Genomic DNA, 6,012 nt, shown 5'->3' with positions numbered 1-6,012 from the left:
ATATATATATATATATATATATATATATATATATATATATATATATATATATATATAAGGATATAATATCGAAAGAATAATAACATATGGTTAATAAAGATATACACGAGCTGACGTCTTTGAGCGGATTCAAGTGCTAATCCACAACGCTAAATATAATGTAATTAAATATTGATCTTGCATCAAGTAAAATCAATTGAAATTATTTAGTAAGATATAATTCACTTATTATTTATTAACCATATTGAGCAAATTTCATATTATGTAACATATAATTCGCCGACCGTGCTTTACATCGTGAAATTCATTCATAAAGCAGTCAGTACAAATGGTTTTTAGACGTGAGAGATTTTCGATCATACAACAGATACAAGATATCGATCGTAAAGCAAGGAAATATAAGATATATGTTTTTATCTTATCGTCAAGGCTAACAGCCTTGAATAAGCTGTGCTTATTTTTATTAAAGAAAGATATCTGTATTAATTATATATTGTTATGTGATTACATAGTGCTTTTGTATGCTATAAATGGTTATACAATGTTTAAATGATGTATATCAAAAAATACTTTAATCTGTTGGAAATAAAAACTATTGTGAGTGTTCTCAAAAATGCTGTTTAAGAGATAAAATATTTCAAAGAAAAAAAATATCACTGTAACAACAACGTAACGATATCATTAAAAGTTACGGAATAGATCTGTTGGTAGGACTTCTTTTTGAAGATGCTATGATCTATCCGAATTTCACACCAAATTCGATCTGGTTGATCTGATTTATAGGAATAGTAAGTTGTAGAAAAGGACGGAAAATAGATGAAACAATCGATATGGGACGGACAACGAGTGTGAAAGCAGCCTGAAAGCGCCGTTGTGCTCGCTCAAGCACAGATATAATATAATGCTGTGCATATGCATGTCGTGCATGAGGAAAAAGTGTCGTCGCCTGGTCGCTCTCACTCTCATCACCATGCCAAATTTTTCATTATTATTTTAATATAATCATGTAAAGGTATAAACAGAATATAATTATGTAAGAGTATAACTAAACATATAACCAATTTAATTCTTCAGAAACAATAATTCTAGTAGTTTAATTTTATTAACAGGTAATATCTACAAAACTAACATAGATTAATGAATGTTGCAGTTAACACATAATTTTTTATATCTTTGTTGTTATATTATTTTTATTGTCATAAAATTATAACAAAAACAAATAACTGGTAAAAAATTGTTAAGATATTTTTCACATATTGTCTATTGAATATTTATAGCATTTTCTCAAAATATTTTAACAAATATCGGAGTTAAAAATGAACGTCTAGTTTAATTTTCTTAGTACACTATTTCTTAGCATACTTGCAGTATTACATTTCGACTTAAGTCTTTTCATAATAATATAATTAACGTTAAACAATATAATTAACGTTATCAAATTGTGTAAATCACATACCTCTTTACCATGTCTGCAAAATTTTATAATTAATAATAATTAATAATACATTAATCAACTTTATAGTTAATAGTTTATATTAATTATTAACAGTAAATAAATTTAGCAAACAGAAAAGTTCCATTAAGATATATTTGGTATGATCAAATATATTTTAATTGGACATATTTTTTTGTATATATTTTCACAATTTTTCGGGTATACATGCATTTGACCTTCTTTTACGTTATTTTGGAATCATCCGTATATGTTTATACGTAGTCGTATCATTCCGTGCATGGCTGCTCAATCATATCATTATCTTCAAATTGAAAAAATGACCTATAATATTTAAATAATAATTTATAACTTTTAATAATTTACATGTATATAAAATATTCGATAAATCGCGTTCGTTATTTACATATACTAAACAGCACACAGATATATTGTTCTAAGGACGTTCTGTTTAGATATACAAGATATGAAGACAACCTGTTATGATTCTTATACTTCTTCGGGACATCGTAAGCAATATCAAATAAATTCTTCAGATTATAATTCAGATTATAGAAAATATTTGTAGAACACCTATAAGATATCTATAAGCCCTAAAAAAACCACAATGCATGTATAATTAGTTCAAGATATGTATTAAGGTATTTTATATTTTATATATTATTTCAAGGATTAATGTAAGCTATATTAAATATTTTATCAGAACCATTTCTTTGAATAAATTTTAAAATTATTAACATATTTTGTATCATATGTAAATAAATTTTGCTTTATTAATTTTAATTTAATTTTTGCACTCATAAAAACTGAAAGACTTTTAGTTTTTTTTCAGAAGTTAAGTTTTCTTATCGAATCATTGACTGTGTTTTGATATTCATTTCCAGTATGAAAATGTTTAGTTCATGTATGTTAGATATAATATACATTTTCAATACTAGTGGTAAATATCGGAATAACGCACATCATTTCTTGTTATACGGCAAAAATTTTATGTACAAAAATCATTATTATACACGCGCAATATATTTGTTACTTGATACTTCTATAAATTTATATTCGAAATTTAGAAATTAAAGAACAATATTACTAGACTCAAGAAACTATTGTTTATATAAAAATAATATATATAAAAGTAATTTTATTTATCATATTATCCTCCATAATTCAAACGGATATTCAGATAACACAAAATGTCCTAGAATGTATTTTGAACGTATCCAAAAAAATCCTGGGAAAAGTGTCTCAGAACGTTCCGAACGTTCTTAATTTAGAAAGATCTCAGATCTTCGTTTTGTCTAAGATAATCTATTATCTATTATTTAGTCTAATTATTTTGTCTAAGATAATCTATTATTTAGAAAAATCTCAGATCTTCGTTTTGTCTAAGATAATCTATAAAACTATATTTTATATCGTATCCCAGACAACATAATGTCTAAAATCGGGACATAAGACGTCTTGAAGATCATCTTTAAGATGTCTTACACGATTTCTTAAAGACGTATAAATGTCGACGTCTTACGATTTCTTAAAGACGTATAAACGTCTTTAAGGCGTCTTAAAGATTATCTTTAAGATGTCTTATGTCCTGATTTTAGACATTATGTTGTCTGAGATCCTAAATATATTTTATATATGTCCGCAGATATTTACAGGATATATTTTGGATGTCTTGTAGGATATCATGTGCTGTTTAGAATAGTACTATTCTTAATAAAATTATGGAACTCCCATAAGATTGTAGAAATTTTAATATTAATTATGTGTGTCTTTACACTCATATAAACATAAATATTAAAAGAAATACACTTACCACAATGTAGTAACGATCCAATATAAAATATATACCACAGTGAAAGATATTTTTATTTCTAACATTTTTTTAATTACTTTGTAAGAACAAGGAACATTTTGAGGGGAGTTAAACGTCTTAGATAATAATTTAATTCCATAGTAGCTTAACGTGTCAGATAAAAAAAAAATTGCAAATAAAACATATTCATAAAACTGAACCATATTCACTGGAATTCCAATATCTTTTTCATTAGTAACTGTTATTGTAACTGTAGTTGTAACTGTAGTTGTAACTATAGTTGAACTGTAGTTCATTAGTATCTGTAACGAAGTATTTCTATTCTTACTAAACCTTTTACTGCGAAAATTAGTTCTACAAGAAAAACAGATTTGTTATTACGACTCGCTAGTCTAGCAAATATATAAACATAATATATATATATATATATATATATATATATATATATATATATATATATATATATATATATTTATTTATTTATAATATTTCTTAATGGTTATATTACATGTACGTTTATTTTATCCATTTACTAATATTATTATTTTAAAAGCATTAATATACGATTAATACATTTTTTACAAAATGTGATGTAAAACCTGTGCACGTACCTCTGCTTAACGTATCTCCGTAAAGTATAAATTGTTATTTCTTTCTGATAAGTCAACGATGCTTACGATCTTATAAATGTCTAACTTTGTCGGTGAAGTTAACGATTGTGTTTATGTTTTCAGCATTTGTTATTATTCTTGTATAATTTTAAATAAAAAACAGGACACATCACTATACCTTAAAAATATATACATATAATATACAAATATGACAAACAGACTAATTAATAGCAATATGCTCGTGTTTAGATACACCATATTAAATTGAACAGGCATGTCCTGTACCATTTTGTAAATAGTATTCACTATGGTTATTAAAGCTTTCATTAAACAATACTAGCAAATAAGTGCGAACAATGCGATGGGACAAACTCTGTAAACAAGATTTTATCCAAGAGGGCTCGAATCTGTTGACGATCCATTGGCACAACGACAGTTTATGATGCTAAACAGTGGACGTACAAGTCTAGTAGAAATTGAATTTTGTCGGTATCTAGCCGCAAGGTAATCAACCTGTGTCTAACATCTATTACTAACTAATAATATAATGCTCAATTCTCTCCATAACTAGATAAATAAGTTAGTTGACTATTGCACTATAACATGCGATAAAAAATCTGTGTACGTATCTTCGTCTAGCGTATTTTCGCTAAATATAAAATGCTATTCTGTTCTTATGTGTCTGCAATTCTTGCGACCTTACAAATACTTTGTTGATGAAAGTTAACAATTGTTTTTATATTTTTATTATCTTTCGTTATCTTCGTTTAAATTGAAATTATAGATGCAATACATACCTATAAAATGTATGCACACAAAATACACAAGTACAAGTATAGTGACAAATAGTGACAATATAGTCGTGTCTAGATGGAGCGTATTAAATTGAAAAATTAGCAAATATACATTACAATATTCATAATAACAGATATTTTGTTAGTGTAGGAATTAACTAATTAATAATTTATTAAATATGCAATTTTTATATGTGTAGTCAATTATAATTTCTTATAGACAGTGGATGAAAATAACATAATACATTAATAATTATTCATTAAAACATATAATTTATTTAATGAAAAACATATATGCTGAATTTATAAAATGTAACTTTTGCAATATATATGATTTAATATATTGTTTGTGGGTACATACATAAATACATATGAATATCAGATGTATATATAATTTTTCTAGTTTATATCAATAATTTCATTGTCCTCAAGCCAATTATTTTTCTTCAAAGGTATAAGAAGCTTACCCGAAAAATGGCAGAAGAAAGAGAGAACAACATTATGTATGAATTATATTTTATATATTATAAAAATAAAGTAAAAACTTGCAAGAGAAATAAAAACTAAAACTTTTGCATATATACAAAATATATAAACATACATATAACAACATGTAAAAAGCTATATATTATAATAAATAAGTAAAAATTATAGTATACATATTATACATATGTATTTATTTATTATTATTACAAATAATAGTATGTACCACTTACTGTATTTTATACAGTAATGTAATAGAATTAATATAAATTCTGCAACATTAAAAAATATGTTTTTCATTATTACTTTAATATAACTATATAAGACTACCCTACTGAAAAATTTCTATTGAGATCACAATTGAATTCCCAATTGAATTCTCAATTAAATTCTCAATTGAATTCTCAATTGAGGTTTCCGCAAAATTTCGCATGTAAGATCTCAATTGAGATATTTGTATCTGATGGAAATAATTCATTGAAAATATAATGAACTTTTGCTGAAATATGTTTGAAAAGCATTCACAATTTTGACCTAATTTCATTAAAATTTCATTATAATTTCATTAATATTTCGATAATATTTTATTAAGAGAGTAGAAAAATTCAGTGAAAAATTATTATTAATTAAAATATTTAGAAAAGTATAATGAAGTATTATTTTGTCTAAATAATAAAAAAAAACTGGCATTTTATATTTTGTGTCGTTTCATTTATTCGTGAGATTCGCGTGGGATTCGATCTCGTGTCACACGGTCAGCATCTTTAGGTGACTATGCGCTGTTCAAATGCCTAACCTTAACGATCGTACTGGAACTAATAATGCCAATGCGCTGTAACGATATCGTGGTAGATTATA

At 25.4% G+C, this 6,012-nt stretch overlaps 1 long non-coding RNA gene across 6 annotated transcripts in view; it reads right to left on the bottom strand.

The window, feature by feature from the left end:
• Positions 1-1,172: 1,172 nt before the first annotated feature.
• Positions 1,173-6,012, bottom strand: part of LOC116842938 — a 7,584-nt gene continuing 2,744 nt past the window's right edge. For 2 of the 6 annotated variants that reach the window (XR_004377792.1, XR_004377793.1), the window contains exons 4-7: positions 3,878-4,055; positions 3,267-3,568; positions 1,931-2,046; positions 1,173-1,777 (exon numbers count right to left, since the gene is read on the bottom strand). This is a non-coding gene — a long non-coding RNA (uncharacterized LOC116842938). Of the gene's footprint in view, positions 1,778-1,930; positions 2,047-3,266; positions 3,621-3,877; positions 4,056-4,162; positions 4,178-6,012 lie in introns of those variants that run through there. The other 4 variants (XR_004377794.1, XR_004377795.1, XR_004377796.1 and 1 more) reach the window with 4 other exon arrangements.

The sequence above is a fragment of the Odontomachus brunneus genome, unplaced genomic scaffold, assembly GCF_010583005.1.
Source record: "Odontomachus brunneus isolate Ranch 3 - 2012 unplaced genomic scaffold, Obru_v1 Obru_scaffold_028, whole genome shotgun sequence".
In the NCBI taxonomy this organism is placed as follows: domain Eukaryota; kingdom Metazoa; phylum Arthropoda; class Insecta; order Hymenoptera; family Formicidae; genus Odontomachus; species Odontomachus brunneus.
The sequence above is the reverse complement of the archived record's forward strand: the minus strand, read 5'-3'. Positions and strand labels throughout refer to the sequence as shown.